Source organism: Lepeophtheirus salmonis, chromosome 8 (assembly GCF_016086655.4).
Source record: "Lepeophtheirus salmonis chromosome 8, UVic_Lsal_1.4, whole genome shotgun sequence".
Lineage (NCBI taxonomy): Eukaryota > Metazoa > Arthropoda > Copepoda > Siphonostomatoida > Caligidae > Lepeophtheirus > Lepeophtheirus salmonis.
Window position 1 is genome coordinate 550,231 of NC_052138.2, and position 16,835 is coordinate 567,065.

General features: G+C 30.4%; 1 protein-coding gene across 3 annotated transcripts in view; it reads right to left on the minus strand.

Annotated features, from left to right (window-relative positions):
• sha (shavenoid) overlaps positions 1-15,946 on the minus strand; it is a 117,440-nt gene extending 101,494 nt beyond the window's left edge. For all 3 annotated transcript variants that reach the window (XM_040714151.2, XM_040714152.2, XM_040714150.2), the window contains exon 1: positions 15,699-15,946. The gene's annotated coding sequence lies outside the window, so the exon portion shown is untranslated. The remainder of the gene's footprint in view (positions 1-15,698) is intronic.
• Positions 15,947-16,835: the final 889 nt, after the last annotated feature.

Consider the following 16,835-nt stretch of genomic DNA (forward strand, 5'->3'; position numbering starts at 1 on the left):
TACAATTTTGTTTTTTCCATTAATTCCTCATGATTTTATGTTATATATATTTAGATCTTCCGATTATGCTCTATCGTTATATTCCTGTATTTGGGGTCCCAAATACGTTATGCGAGTTAATTTTCATTGAGAACTGAAAATCGTTGTTGACTAACCTTATTATTTGTTCAAATTGATATTCCCTTTGAATTTTGAAATTAAAACATGTTATGTTTATTACAATAAAAAACATTTAATGGCTTTTATGAAGCAATATCAGTTATTTCTCCTTCTTTATGATCCAGAATGTGTCAAAAGAAGAGACAGTTGACTTTAACCACGTAGAAGACTCAGAGGTCGGGTCATAATTAACTGCCAGCAAGCTAGTCGCTTCTTCATCTGGTACATCCTGGATCGTGAAGAAGTGTAAATCACCACTCTCCTACCAGATTATGCTGGTTTGAAATAATAATCCATCATGTCGAATATTAATTAATAAGGCAGACGAGAGAAGTATTGAGGACTTCTTTCACTCGAATTTATAGTAAAAAACATATTTCGCTTTCAAAATTAAACATAGTTTCTAACCAAAAATAAACAATAACGACGTAATATGACACATACCAAATTTTGCCTAATTTTGTCGTATGTATTTGGTTTTTCTTCTAAAAAATAGTAATTACGTATCAATTTATCAGAATGAAAGAGCCTGCATATTTTTAGTCCTATGGAATAAGTTTCCATCCTAACATAGGGGATCAGTTATGAAGTTATTTGAATTTAGAAATTAATTCTTTTTCACTTGCAAATTAAAATTCATGTTTGAAGAATTAAGGCGAAATATCCTTGAGACAAAATTGCTTTAAGGTGAAGGTACCAGACAGCCATAATTCATAATTATAATGATTTGAAGGGAGAAGATCAAGGGTGCCACGCGTTCTTTTACCTCCATAACTCTGGGTATTAATATGAAGAGTACGTACTTTTCAATAATATGCCTCATTTCTAATTATAATGATTACCTATACGTTTATTATAACAAGGGGAATTAAAACAATAGATTGGGCGTATCTACTAAACGTAATACTCAAATGGTCAGTTAAGTTTTCCCTCCATGGCCGAAATTGCTCGTAATTGTATGTCTGTATGTATTGATTTTTATCTCTCTAATAAAATTATAACTATTATTAATATTGGAAAGAAGATTAGATTTGAAGGGATGAAGCTTCTTGGATCTACATAAATGATCTTGACTATTTATATCTATTCTATAGCACTGATTCAATTAATTATATATCATATATGGAATGATATTGTTCCATGCTATGGACTATGTTCAAGAGACCTCAAGTTCAAGTCGGCTCAAAAGTCTTTTCTTGCAAGTTTAATAACTCCTTCTTGAATATCACCATTGAATCCTGCTCGAGTCCTCAGATTTCTTTTCAGCTCATTTTAAAATCATATATAAGTACCCATAGGGTCCATAGTATTAAAGCATTTCTTGAAGTATATAAATATGAACTAGCTGTTGAGTCCATTTCGAGTAGAATGTTTTAGCCTTCGAGCTCAACTCAAACCGTGAGTCTTTAATTATGGTATTTTGTTGAGTAGCAAATCTTAAGAATATGGAGTCGTGTCCAAGTACAAGAGATGGGGACATTGACTCCAGACTAGCAACTCGATTCAATCAAACAATCAAAGCCTTAGAATCGAAAGCTAACACTCGAGACTCGACTCAGAATTCTTTTAATTTTTTTACTGTATATAAGGTACTCTTTAGAGGAAAAATAGGACGGATTCTTATTTAAAATTAAATATTTGTGTACCCAAACTTTCAGGTCCAGTTCTTAAACAAAAATAGAATATAATTTTACCCGAAGTTTGGACCTAAATATAATAGGATCCGGATTATTGTTACATTTTTATTACTTACTTATGCAGTTACTGAATATTGAGTTATTAGTAGAATTATTGTTCTAATAAGATAGGAAACGTCGTTATTTTTATTATTTTTCTTGCAACAGAAAAAAAACTCAATGTTAGTTTTCCAAATATATAATTATTTTTTAATTATCCTTCATAAGAATCGACAGCTGACAACAAAATACAGTGTACAAATTGGTGTTGGTGAGATAACACCCTGTAGAACAACCTCACAATGTTGTATTTTTTTATTATAATGTTGTTCCAATCACTAATCAAGATAAATATAAATGGTTCATCTGAGCTTCTGACCCTTTTATTCTGTTTGTTTTCGATTGAGAGGTTGCGAGATACAATAAGGGTAACAACTAGTCTAATATTAAATATTAATAATTTTACAAAAAAAAAAATTAATATCTTTTTTTATAACTACAATTAAGTAATAAGCAATACACTAGGCTTTTTAAGATCTGGAACATCCCTGGGATGTTTTATTATTTGTTCGTAAAAGTCCAAGTAACCTAGGCCAGTTCGGATCTTGAATATTTTAGGAATATACAAGTTTGCTTATATCGTACCCAGGTACTTCAGATCCGTCTTCAAGACCCATTCTATCTCTACGTAAAAGTAAAGTTTATTTTTTAAAGACATGAGGCTTGACTAGGACTTGGAGTATGAGGACTTTTCCCCATCTCTATTATTAGAAATAAGGGACTCACTAGATAAATGAGAGAACTTTATCAACGTATTCCTTGACAGAGCATGCTTGAAAAATATATAGACGTATCTTTTGATTATTAAACCATGAAACAGTCCATTAATTATGACAAATTAGTCATTTTTTATATTTAACTTATATAAAATTTATATTAAACCATCATTACAAGAAAGAATGAACCTTCTCCGTTCTAAAAGACCAAAAGAGTAATGGGATTTTAATGTTATATACAGATAACCCAAACGTAGAAAAAATAAACTTAATTTGACCCATCAATAAATAACAAACAGTTATATACCCTCATTTGTCTCGAAAAGAATTCCAATTAACAATAATTTACTCCTTTTTTTTGGATTCATAGTTTTTCAAATGATTATAATTTGGGTGTGTGTTATGAACTGAGTTTTTAATTACTTTTTAACAAGAACTCTTAAAAAGTTTATTTAAAAATAGTTATGTATTTTTAAATAAACTTTTTTAGAGTTTGAATACCTTTGGAAAAATATATTAATAAAAGAGGAAGACTCTTTTTGTAGTTTCATGTGGAAAGGTTTTTTTATTTTCAAAAGCTGTTATCAATATATTGAGAACAGGTAAGTATAAAGTAATCACAGGTCTGTAAAAGACGAAAAATAACACAAATGATTTGCTGTGGAGATATAAGTGTAAGTCCTTGTTGGACTCGCTGTAGAATTGCAAATCGACATCGGAGTAATTTGTACATAGATCATTGCTAGATACCGAGTGGGGATTTGTGTTTATAGGTCTTGAGAGCTAACTAATGAAATATTATGACAGCTAAGCTTCTCTTCTCCAAAACTTTGTTCAAAATCTTAGGATGACCACATTAATTTACTGTTTCTTAAATGTTTTATACATCACTGACAATATAAGTATATCCAGCAACATAGCCATATATGACTTCAAAAATTTATAAATGAATATTAAGATATACAAATGCAGAGAGGAGAAATCAGTGCTTAATCATTCAGTCAGAGACGACAGGCCAGGTGATTTATACAAACGTACATTATAGGTATATAAGTATATAGACATAAAAAGATGAAGTCATAAAATAAAATAAATTTTTTATCAACGCCCATTTTATATATTAGCAAGCTCACTAATCATTTGAGTGAAATATGTATTGTATATCCTTCTTGAATATTAAATAGATATGTGCTGCGTCAACATTCAAAAATCTTGAACAATTATAAAGAAGTGATAATTTATTTACAGGGGCGTCTGCAGGGGGTGGCTGGAGGGGCTTCACCCCCCCCACCAAACATCCAAATTTTTGAATAAGTTTAATTTTTCAATTTTCTTTCTATAAAATTTAATTTTCTATGAATAGTCATGGATTTTTGAAAATGTATTCCAAAAAATTTAACAGTTGAAATTTTCATAAATAGCAGTGTATTTATAATTTTTTTGTGAATAATGGATATTTGAATTTCTTTTCAAAAAATTTGGTTTCTTCCATTGCTGGTGTCAAAAGTGATCTCTCCACGCTCACTAGGCTCTTTCAACCCACTTTTTTGATAGCTCTCTCGACAGTCTTGGGTAAAACACCAAAATATCTTACATGGTTCTTCATTAACATGAAGGAATTGACCTGGGCTGTTTTCTTTAACTCCTCCAGGCCCCATTTAGCCTTTTCGACATAGCCCTTCCTCCTCTCCGACGTTTCGGACTTGCTGACGGCGTAGACAGTGGTCCTGGAAACATCAAGTTGCTTCGATTGTGTGAATAGAAATATGTATATCACGTGCAAGTGTCATTTTCTTGAATTATTCGTCAGCTAGCGAGCACAAGTTTGTTTTGTTTGTTACTAATTGCTTATGCTTTAATAAATCGAAATATTAATTAATTTATATCACTGAACCTTCATTAATTATTGAATTAGTAAGGGTTCAGATTTCAATGGACCACCCTGTATGTGTATGTTGTATAATATGTATCAAGAAATCCGTGTGTAATATATCCATGTACTTTCTTTCAACATCTGATGTTATTCCACATCTTCTTCATCATAATGACCAATCAAACATATGTTTGGGATATTGTGATGATGATATATACCTTCTTTTTTGAAAGATGTGGATATATTTCTATTACAGGGCGAACGATCTAATTTGACGAGTAAAATGACGATACAGAAAATCTGTCAGATTTTTTTTTTGTTGGTAGATTTGCAAATAAAATATATACTTAAAACTGCACGACTATTCTATGTTTTTAATGTTCAGTTCATTTGTGGCAACGACAGTCTGTACAAGGCAGTGGAAACTACAACAGGCATCCACTATCTTGTCCACCGAATAAGCAGCCCCCTCCTCTTCTATGATTGCCTTTAGCGATTCCAAATTCGGGTGAGATGTTACATTGGATTTACTCTCTATAATCTTCTACCTAAATAATCCAACAAGTAAAGATCTGGGGATGACGGAGGCCAATAGTTCTTTGCCCAAAAAATTTGAGAAAAACTTTCTTAGGAGGCTCTATACTTGGCCTGCTGTGTGTGCCAGTGCAACGGTCTGCTTGAATATATAATTGCGTAACGCTGTACTCCTGATGGTATCAGTTGTTCGCCCCTGTAGGTGTCAGGAGATGATTTCCGAAAAAGAAGAACATACATAGCTTGTATTGAGATACTTTGAGTGGCATCAAGACTTAAATAATGATGAATTTTTTATAAGTATTCTTAATCATTTATAAAATATATTTTTCTACGATAGTGCTACAGAAAATACATAACTGGATACGCCCCTTTCACCGCCACAGTTAATCTTCTATCGTCTCATATGGAAGATTCTTTATTTATTCGAACAACTAACTAAAAACAGATTTTGGTTGTAAAACTATTGACGAATTCTAGATTTATGTGTTGAATAAGTACCCAAAGCTGGATATAGCAGCTTAAGATTTTCTTATACCATTTGGCTCAACTTATTTATGTGGGAAGACATCTTCTGTATTAACTTATATCGCAAATATATACAGATCGGGACTTAATATGAGGATGCTCTGCGAGTTGCTGTCTACACAATTAATCTAGAATAGACGTGCTTTCCTTAATACGCAGTGTGCATCCGTCAAATTTAGACCTTGAATCTTTTATAAACCTATTTGCACATCCACAGCCTGTATTATTATTTATTTGTGATTCTAAATTTTGACCTTATTTACTACAGAAAAACCAATTAATAGTATAGAAATGATCCCAAGTAGTACATATATATGTCCGATTATATATTTGATTTTATCGTCAATGTATTTTTATATTTTTCTAACATTTTTCAATATATGAAGACTCAATTCTTTATTTTTCATCAATATATTGAAATAACTTATATCATTTGCTCTGGGCTGAACTTTATAGGGTTAATATGACCTTTAAGTCATATATTTGCATAAAATGCATTCCAAATTATTTACTTATCTCTAAATGTAAAGTGTATGGGGTCACAACACATTGTCTAGGCACATATTTTAAGGTTCAAAATTTAAAAAAATTGGTAACCACTGTCAAAGATGACTTTGAGCTCACGTGCGTGGACTCCGATTTACTTGTTTGGGTTGCGATCCTCTAGAAAAAATCCTTTATAAAGCCGTCCATTAGAACAAATGGAGTTTTCTTAATCCTAACTTCCTTTCGAGGCTTACTTTGTGCCCTTAACGCCTTCCCATACGGGTTCCAAAGTGCTTAGCCAATACGGGCTAAGGTATATTTTGGCTCCATTCCAAGATCGAGGAGAGTTAATATCTGTAATTGCTATTTTCTTTAGTTTTGCTATTTATTTCCGATACTTTTTCTGTTTGTCAAATATATGAACAACTCTTATTTTAATCAACAAACTCGATTATATATTTAAAATAGTGATATTTGAACAAATAAGACTTTAAAAAGAGGAAAGAATGCACACATCCAGCCATTTCTGGGTGATCTTATTTTGATTTTATTCAAATATCACTATTTATTATTAGCATCAATTAGTATTCAATACAGGTATTAAGTCTTTATTATTCATACAGGCATTTGATGGAGTTTCATCAAGATTTATTGGAAATTTGTCCATTTTTTGTAGTAAACATATCAACTTTGAGACCTGTAAATGGTGTCTCCTTCAATTATGATGTAATTTATGGCGTGAGTGAAAAGGCACTATTGAAGGAAAGATGGACTGAAGGATAATAACAACAAAAATGGATAAGAAATGCGTCTGTAAGCAAATCAGTGAACCCACCTTAAGATTTTATAATCCTTAGACACATGCCACATTTATATATTAAAAGGGCATATTTTAAACACTATTTTATTTTTTTCAAAAGTAATCACTCTAATCTACATATACATACCGGGTGCTCCATGAATATTAGTACATTTTTAACTTAGAAGTTCAATAACAGATTATATTTCTATAACAAAAGGGCTTATTTTAGAGCTTTAATATTTTTTCAATTTTCTTTACACAGTCCACCAGAGCAAATACTTCTCAATGAAGTTGTCTTGGCCTTCAACTGCCGTCTGAAGGGTACCTTTTTTGATAATACGATCCCAGTGCTCATTGGTGGAAGCCTTCAGAGTCGCGTTGTTCAGTGGAAAGATGGTGCTGGCCATTTTATACACGTGCAGCCAAAACGAAAAGTTAACTGGTTTCTTGTCAGAGTTGTAGTCCAGCCTGTTGCTGTTTTCACAGATAAACTGCAATGTTAAATCTGGCGATTCCTTTTCATTGTCACTATTTACAGGCCCCTGTTTCACAAAGAAGACTGTGTACCTGTACAGCTTAAGCTGATCAAAATCTCTGTGTAGAGTTATTCCAGACAGAGAAGTGCTGTGATCTCTATCCAAACAGGGAGCGTCTGTAAGTTTGTTTTGTCGGGGGGAAGGGGGTCTTAATTTCTTGTGAAAAACATGAAAGTTAGTTTTTTTGGCCCTGGTCTGAATTTGGCAGAATTTATTTTTATAAGAAAAAACAACTGAAAAAAAAAATTATTACAGTTTCATCATTTGAAATTTTATAGGTGATAGTGACAAAAATTCCTTGATTTAAGGGGGTGGAGGAGCTCAATTTTCTCCAACCCAGCACATGGGGCTGTCCCTGCAAACTTCTTTTTCTGAGTTTATTTTTTGGGATGCAAGAGAACAAACATACAATCAGTCACAATTGGTTCACAAAACCTCGAGTTATAATAATAGCCAGAAGTTTTCCATGAACCACCCGGTAACTGCATGTAATTCTCACCTTTGCCTCATACATAGCTACATATGTGAAACACAGAAATTCTTTGAATTATTCATTATTTAATACACCTACGTGAGTTCTCCTTCTTAAATAAAATACATAAAAGTGGGTCTTTTACAGAAGAAACAAAATCTTCTCTTCTTTTTTTTGGAGGGGAGGGGGGTGGATGAGGAATAAATAGACAATGAAGAAGAAGAAATGCTCCTGGTGGTTGTTGATTCTATTGTGGAGTGTTGATCTTGATGGATTGGAATCAATGTTTCAAAAATTTATATATATATATAAAACATACATAAGCCATATAATAGTTTTGTTTTTCCTCTCTTCTGCCTATTGAATTATCATCTTCGACATAATTTTCTTACAGCCATGACATATATCTATATATGTGTTTCATCAACATAAAATAAATCTTCTACAAACATAAAAAAACGTAGTTTTATATATTTTTAATGTATTTATACACATTCATCCAAATATTTCATAGAAATATTTGAGTAAATTATAGGCTTAATATTCAAATTACTGGGATGAGTTCAGATAATCAAGAATTTCAAGTATATTTTAGAGCCTTTATTTGATTTAAACGTCTTATATCAGCTCCTTATATCATAAAATCCATCAACTTTTCCTTTAAATACGATTTGTGATGGCTCCAAAGGGATCATTCGTTAAAGAATAAAGTTGTAATCCACCCTTAATTTTTAGAAAAAATCATTCTTGCTTGCTTTTGTACTGACGGACAACACATACAAAATGTATTTCATAATAGTTAATAAAAGGAACATTCATAAATATTATGTGATTTAAAATTTCAAAATTTTTTACCTATAAAACCAAAGCTATTGACCAAAAATCAAGGATTTGATAGTTTATTAATATAAATTGACGATAATTCGTCAAAGAATATAAATGTGATCCGCAATCAATCTTAAGAACAATCATTCAAACATTGCTTTTGGGTTGACAGGCCACACTAATGATAGTTTAGACACAAAAAATAATTTAAAATCAATTTTTCACAAAATTGAGTCTACTGATTAGATTTATACACACAATTGAATAATATTACATTATTTTAAATATATTATTTGGATAAATCCTTCGGATTATTCGACGAATAATTTGTCAATTCTTTTAACAAATTATTCTTTGGAGGACTATCACTGCCTTTCACCCACTGTTATTACTGTTGTTTTGTTTCTGATGCGTAAAAATTGATTCATATTTCAAATAAAATGATTTATCGGTGCAAAAACTCATTTGAATTTCATGTCAAGAGCAACGAGTTAATCTTAGAAACTATCCCTCTGCCACCTTTTTGATCCATTCCCAGCGACAAACAAGGCACCTATCTTTACGAAAACTTTTTCATAACATGCAATATGTTCTAAGCTCTTCCATATTAGATCCTCAGTGTTTCCTATCTTTCGTAAAAAAAAACTCGTAAATCCTCCAATACCATATCATGGATTTGAAATCCTTTCGAGATTTGTTACTTCAAAGGCGTGTAGTGATTTAGGGTCTCTTTAATGTTAGCTCTACCAGAACAAAATTATAGGACGTTATTAATTATTCTTGTCGTTATGGTTTTCTTGCGTAAGAAATAATAATGTTTTATTGAAACTGAAAAATTTATATTTTTCTCAATTTAATAAAGCATTACTTGTTAAATTTGAATGGTTATTAAATGCACACTCATTAAAATTTTATTAACAGGTCATTTTCTGGCCCATAAACCTAAAAACATAATAGAACTAATTTTTCTTGAAGGAGAGTTTTCGTATTCTTCAACGAACTGCACAAATCAACTGAAGTTTACTTCTTCAGAAATCTTTTAAATTTAATATCTAATTAATGTAATAGCAACTGACGCGTTTATTACAAATCTGTAGTTTTTTTATTTTATTTTTTGTAACAACTAGGGTTTTTTTTTGAAATTTTGTATTTGTGTTTATTTGAATATGGTTTATCCATTTTATAGTATGGACAATTTTTGAGTAACAAAAAAACTCAATGACTCAATTAAAAGTTAGTTTTTTCCTTTGCAAAATTTTAGGTGGATTTCAAACATGGGCTTATATTAAATATTTAATCCCGAAAAAAATGATATTTAAAGGTTAAAAATCCACCTTATTTTAGGGGTTTGTTTAAAAAGGTATGCCGCCTTGATTTTTCAATTTTTTTTACACAAAAAACGTACATTTAAAGCGTAAATAATTATAGTTTCATGTACGAAAAAAAAAAAAAAACTTTTAGAAGGTCAACTGAAGTTGTAATATTATTGATTATTTTTCACCTTTATTAACAAAACAAAAAATCAATCACAGACGATCATTATCATCTATTTCCATCAACAAATGATTTCTAATTAATCTTTTGAAGACGCCGCAATTTGTACTGAAAGTTGCAAACATTTTCATCATAATGACATCATAATTGGAAATTGATTGATTTTATTTGTAAGGCAATACTGGAACAAAATGAAAGTGCTAAATTACCTACGAGTATAGTGAAAATTTTTGTGTAATAGATATATAATCTCTTCCAAGAAATTTGTGTATAATTGGTCAATTTCTGTTGATCAAATAATTGACAATATGAACCTAAAACTTGTACTAGCATTTTATTACAATTGTATAATGTTTATTTTTAATTAGAAGGTGTTTTTAGCTTAATATAGTACTGAAATATATAAAAAATTGGTTTTGACATTTTTTTTTCTTGATTTCATAAAAATCACGTTTTTCGTAATGATTTTGTACTACTTCAAATTTTTGGTCTCATACACTGTATAAATTGGACATTAATCATTTTGGTGATTTTTGTTCAAGATTGTTTTTGTGTTAACTCCTTACATATGTGCAAATTTGCGAATAAAAGAAAACACTTAATGAATATTGTACACTTTTAAAAAGTAGAAATCGTTTTGAATGTCAGTTATTCGTGATTAAGAGCTTGTATAATTTTCATAATCAATTATGCTTTTCCTGCGTTTCATATTAGTAATTATAATTAATATCATTTTAGTTTTATTTAGATCGAGAAAAGATGTGCTACATATAGTGGAGAAAACAAGCAAACGTTTTATCAGGAAGATTCCGTAAAGGGAGTTATCTACTTATAGCAATCACCGCCCATTTTAAAAGAGGTTTTCCATTCAAGAGATTTTAAAAGAACTGTCAACTCATACCCACAGTTTCTCGGAGTCCCATCTTTCTACAAAATATGGTGGAGTTCTGATGAGATAAAACATTACTATTTAGGTATTCTATAACGTAGTAAATCCTAAGATTACGTGGAAGATAAGTGTTAAAGATATGAGCATCTCAGCCAAAAGTGAGTCATAGCTTAATTCTTAAGCATTTACAGGGTGTACACAATGAAATATGGTATTTATGATGATGCAATTGGGCAATGCTTTTTTATATGTACAATGTACATACAAACGTTTCACTTAGTAGCCAAAACACCACCATGCAGTCAACAACAAAATATTTTAGGATTATTAAATTTTCAGAGGCAGAACGCAGATGCACTGTTATGATAGTCTTGGTGAAGAAAGATGTGGATATTAGCAATGAGATCAACGTTGATGGGCCTGGCAACAGGACCTTCCTATTTGGCCTACTAGTTCCCTAGAACTAAATCTGATTGTATATTTTGTGTGGAGCTACCTTGAGTCAAAGGTAAACAGTGGTCCTCACATCAATGTAAGAAGTCCTTTGATCCACTCCGTCGTCCTGGAATGCAATACTTTAGATTGAGCTCTAGTTTCAAATATCTACGAACAGTTCAGGACCTAAATCAAGGCGGTTATCGTGGGTAACGGAGGAATGAGAGGATGAGAGTGAAACATACTTTTAATAACTGCTGCTCGATTTTATTTGTTGAATAAATCTTGAGAAATGATCATTTTATGTTCACTTAAAATAGAAAAATCAGAAGTACCGGATTTCATTGTTATTCCCAATATTTATTGATATTTTAAAGCAAATATATCATCACCATGAATTAAATGGGTTAATATTCAGTGCCCTAGTTTAAATATTAATATTGCGTTTCAAGATTATCCTAACTGATTTTGACTAAAAAAAAGAATAAACCTTGAAAATTCTTATTTACTTACTTTAGTAGTCTTGGAGGTTTGACAAGAATACTAATAATATAAAGATGTCCAAACATGAAAATAAAAGGATACAAAGATAGGGGACCGAGATGTGACTAAGAACCAGAGATGGGTACCTAAACTCGAGACTTGCAACTAAATTTTGACGTGATTCCCTATTTTGAAGACTTGCAACTCGATTTGATTTCATAATCAAAGACTCGTGACTAGACTTGGAGTCGAAAACCATTTCATACTTAACTAAAAATAAGCATTAACAGTATGGACACTAAATTATTATTTTGGAGTAGAAATGAGCTCAAAAGAAATCCTAGGGCTTGAACTGACATTGATTAAAATATTTAAGAATTCAATCTGGACCGTACTTGAAAATATACAAGTACTTGGACTTGTGAGCAAAATATTTGGACTCGACTTGAACATGTGGTATAAGGACTCTTTTCGTACCTTTGCCAATAATATAATTTTTTTTGTTTTATACAAGAAATAATTAATTTTTAATTCCTTGGACTCTAGAAAAGACCATCATTAGATGGGACCGAGACCAAGATGAGACAAATACTGGCATTTACATCACTTAAAAAGTATAAATGATTTGTTGGTCAATGGAAAGAGAAATACGCAAGCAAGGAAGCAATCCCAGTCATGCCTCGTTAATCATCATACAAAATTGTGAACAAAAACATTGCAAAAGTTGTGTCTTGCAATTTAATATATTGTATTAGTGTAGTGGTCAAGACCACCCTATTCGAGAGCACAACAAGGTCAAGATCTAAAAAAAAAAAAAAGGTTTATTTGTATTCTATAAAAGAAAAAATGTTATCAGCTTGATTTGAATCTATGAGTCTGATGGAAAAGAATTAAATTGAAGGATTGGCATGGGATAATTTTTCTTATTTTATAAGCAAAAGTGATAAGCTGGCACTAACATTTTTCTTGTTTTTTGTGTTTCTTTTTAGAATTAAATTCAATTCACATTACTTCTTAATCAATTGGGATACAAATCAAGTGTATTCCTTGAAAATACCAATAATAGCACACAAAAATCATACAAAATTACTCAATAAATGAAATAAATATTAGAGGTAAATAGAGTCCACTTTTCATCTGAAAAATAGTAGTTTCCTTTATCCGGATTTGAATGTATATTAATCATGTACCAGATCGAACAATATATTTTCCTCATCTTCTTTGTGGCTTTGAGGCCTTATAAATAGATTTAACTTTATAACCCAATTCCCATAAACAAAAGATATAGCAAAAATATGTCATATTAATCAAATATGAAAAACGACCCTTTTTTTATTTAACTTTTATTTTTGTTAAAAGGCAAATATTTGATATTTTTGAATTGATAAGTTTTATTGTATATGTAGAACTGGTGATTTACTATTTGCAGAAGAGCTTATGTTCTTTACAATAGACTTGGATAGGTGGTTATATGTATAAGGTTGGCCATGGGGGTACCGTGCGCACACATTTTTCAATTAAAAAAGATCCTATATAGGTTGATTGTATGTATCTAATAATAACTTTTTGTTGTAATCTTAAAATGATTGGTATTAAAATAAGGTAAAAATATAAAATATATATTGCAAAATAAAAACTTTGGAGAATATATATTTATAAAATAAAAAAAAAACCATAGAGGAAATTTGAATATAAAATTACATTGTATACTGTTTCTACATATATTGAGGACTACCTATTATTATAAAAGAATAATAATTTAAACAAGCCTTATGCATATAAAAGTGCTTATATAAACACAATAGTAATCAAAGGTCATAGCGTGTAATATTTGCTAAAACAACATGGATTTCACAGGAAGTGGATGTGTAAAGAGTGTAGGGCCTCCCCCATGAGGTTTCGTACAATATTTAGTATGCACATAAAGTTCCTTTATTGAGGCTTTGAGGGTATTTCTTTATGAGTTGAATCATATAATAATCATAAAATATTAATAAATATGTGAGAAAAAACAGTAATGAATTTATATACTCTAAAAAAGGTACAAAAAAAGGAGGAAGAAACATTCAAATAAAAAAAAGTTAAAGTAAATGAAATATTAAAAAAAAAAAAAAAAAAAAAAAAGTTGTTAATATACAGTATGTCAAGAAATGGATGATACTTTAAGAAAGAATTAAAGAGACATGAATTTATTTGCTCATTTGTTTTATACCCTATTTTTAATCAAATTATCTAAAATATCCGGACATATTTTTGGTCAGACCAATTTCACATTTTCCTTCAAATACGTCTCACTTGTTGCTTTGATTTCATTTTGGACAATGTCTTATAGATTTTCTATTGGAGACAAATCTGGAATGTTGATAACCCATGTATTTTTGAGCCAAAATGAATCAAATTCGTTTCATACCAATTTTGTGCAAATTGGGCGTGATGAGCAGGACCATCCTGGTGAAAATTTGCCTTGGACATGTCAAGTAAAAAGTTTCCTCTTCAAGTTGATCCATTTTCATTACACAATTGTATTTCTGTCTAAAAAGACTTTTTTTGGATGTCTACACATAGGATTTTGGCTGTAATAGTTTGCCCTCGTGGCATAATATGTAACTAACACAGTATATAATCAACAAAAGAACATACTCTATTTTAGAGTACCTATTTGCTCTAATTCTACAACCTGTCTAAGGAACAATTTAAGCATTTTTATTATAGGTGAGACTAATAATGTATCATTCCTTTTTAGGACTAAAGACTACAGTCCTGTCCAGTTCAGTCTCGACCTGATGAAGCTCAGTCCTAGCACTTATCAAATGCATTCCTTGATAACGCCACTAAACTTTATTTCTTCTTTTTTTAATCAGATCTAATACGGACAGTACGAAGGAGCAACTGGCTTAAGGACTGGTCCACTTGGACCGATACAACGGGTGATCCAGATACTGGACTGCACAAATAAGGACGAATTGATATTGGAATATTTGTATAATGATAAATAACTCTGTTCATTGGAGAAGAGAAAGAGTTCTTAGTCAAACAATTGTCTTCATTAAGGATTTAAATAAATGTTTTATCTTGTAAATATGAGGAATGGATATAAAACTTGATGAAAAATGAATATTACTTCATACCTTAAGTAAAACACTATTTATAAATATATTCAAATGTAAAAGTCAGCTTTAGTACATGAAATTTAAAAATAATCTCTTGATTTATAATAAATGCTTTAATTTGAATCCATTATTGAATAATTTGATGCATTGTCCAGTGCGCAATTTGTCTGTAATAATATCTCAAAAGCAAACAATGGTAAAAAACCGATTTTTATATACAATTGTTTTGTTTTTTGTCAATTAGCAGCATCAAAAAATAACATTTAGACTGTTACAATAGAAAATTCCACCCTTATCGATAACTTTTTTTCACAAAAAATAATATATACTCTCACCAATTAATAAATAAAAGTCTATACTAAACTTTAAGTTTCTAAATTACTAATTTGATATTTGACAAAGTGCCCAAAGTGCCTCCGAATTTGTATAAAATTTCTTAATTACTATTTGCATGGTAATTAATCTTAATTATCGGGAACAATAATTGGACTAATGAACAAATGCCTTTAATAAAAATCAAAGAATTCAAACACTAAAACTTTGATGAAAACATAATTATAAATTATTTTATGTTTGCCTCTCACATGCCTTAAAAAATTAAAAATAATATAAAAACTTACTAATGACAAAACGAAGAAATAATATATTCACATCATCTTAAGAGTAACATATGCCTATGTAATTAATATCATACACTTAATCACAGATGAAACATCACTACTATACAAGTATATCACTAATTATCTTCATATGTGTGGAATCTAGAAATGAACCTTTTTATATTGATTTTTTGTTACGAAATTTTTCTTTAAAAAATATATAAAAAAGGACGGAAATATGTTCACCCCTTTGCAACGGATCTACTACTAAAACTAAGAAGGTATGCCTTGAACACAAAAAATTTGAAGAAAAAATCCTACTTAGAGTACAGGGGAAAGAATACAAGTGCGCGCCTTTTTATATGTAAAGACGGATGCTTAAATGTTATTCCTATAGAAATGGTTTGATATTACAATATATTATGTATAATAAAAAATAAAGCCGATTTTAAAGTTAGATATATCATGTTATGTATTTTTTATAAATTAAATAATCTTTGACAAATAATGGAAATATAATCAGTTTAATAAAAAGGAAATCCTTTTTATCCAAAAGATAACTTTAGTAATGTGTAACTCACGTTGTATAAGTGCGATCGGGTTTCGCAAGATGCAGTTAGAATGATAAAATTTCGTACTAAAAAACTCATAAGACATTTTCCTAAAATTTTGACTCAGTATTGTTTGAGGGAGCATCAAAGATGGCAAAGATAAAATATGGCATATTTTACAGTTTTTCTTCGATAAAGACGAAAAGGCAATACAGGGGGCTGAAAAAAGTGAATCGTGTTTATGGTCTTACTACTGTTACAGTCAATCATGTGCTATGTTGGTTTTGTATATTAAGTTTCGTTAATTTTGACATCAAAAATACAACACGCTCTGGAAGGTCAATTGCAGAAAATGAGGATAAAATAATGGGTATTGTCGAGTCTGACTGCCATGTAAGCACTGTTTTAATTGTCCAGGAGATAAACAGTAATGGAAAGAAAATTAAAAATCCATAAAAATAATGGTTTTTTTTTTGCTACACCTAATAAATTACAAGAAAAACAATACTCTCTAATATTTTGTGACGAGCCTTTATGCACCCTGTGGAATCTAACATTTGGATTTTTGAGTGTGCTTTAATGACGACCCTGCCATTGGTAATTTTGG